Source organism: Arabidopsis lyrata (genome assembly GCF_000004255.2).
Source record: "Arabidopsis lyrata subsp. lyrata unplaced genomic scaffold ARALYscaffold_5, whole genome shotgun sequence".
In the NCBI taxonomy this organism is placed as follows: Eukaryota; Viridiplantae; Streptophyta; class Magnoliopsida; order Brassicales; family Brassicaceae; genus Arabidopsis; species Arabidopsis lyrata.
In genome coordinates, this window is record NW_003302551.1 from 14729193 (window position 1) to 14730375 (window position 1183).

The following is a 1183-nucleotide window of genomic DNA, read 5'->3' on the forward strand; positions in this document are numbered from 1 at the left end:
ATGGAGACGAAACAAACATGTATGTAGCCTACCTCTTTGACGTTTTCCTGGGTATATAACGTCAAATATAAAAGTTAGATTTAAAAGATTAAAAGAATAAACAAAAAGAAAAAACTAACACACATGATCAAAGGAATATATACCTCGACGTCAGAGATACACGAAGAATCGGATGTAACATCCTTGTAAATAAGATAATAATACAATTATCAATTAATGTTAGATAAGAAATAATAATTAGTATATAAACTCATAAGAAACAGTTAGTTTTAAACAATCAATACGTACCAGAAATTGAGAAAGGACCCCATCACCGTATCCGGATCCCTATTCCAGTAATTAAATTAACCATATTAGATACCAATCATACGAACAATAAAAAACAAATCACACAGAAACAATACTACACAGTAAACAGAGCATAAATTATAACCGTATATTTCATTGTAGAACTTTTACAACAACTATAAACGAATGTCTACAATTTTCGACCAGGACACAATCAGTATTTATAGAAGAAGAGCATGTTGTACAGTTTGTTATGGTTTAAGAAAAATATAGAGATCTGCCATTATCTAGACAATTACAAATCAAAATTGTTTGGAATATTTCTGTATTTATCGCATAATATAAGTTAAATATACCTAAATGGATACGTCTAACAACGATATTATACGATATCATCGCTAATACAAAAACGAAATAACACTATATATATACATTTGTAAGAAGAAAATTTACGATTTTATACTATGGATCTACATACTATTTTATATAAATATAGAAATATACTTATTATCTTATTTTGTATTTTGGAAAGTAGTACATTCTTTAATAAGGTTTGACCATGTTAGTAAACAAATCAGACGGTAGAGAATGAGAGGAGATCTCAATCGGACGGCGACGGGGATCAAATGTATCAAAGCCCGAACTAATTGATCCCAAAGCCCGACTATATAAACGAATGGACCATGATTTCAAAGAGATTAATGGACTGGCCCATGTTTTTTATAGACACGTGTTGATCGGACGGCCAATATTACTCGCGTCTAATAAGATGTTAATTTGACGCTCGTAAATAAAGTTGATTATTATAATAGGGAAGGCAGAGGTAAGTGTCAAAGTTAAGATCGGATGGTTGTAGTTTTTATCTGGTTGTTTTTAGCTCGATCTAACGGTCCGA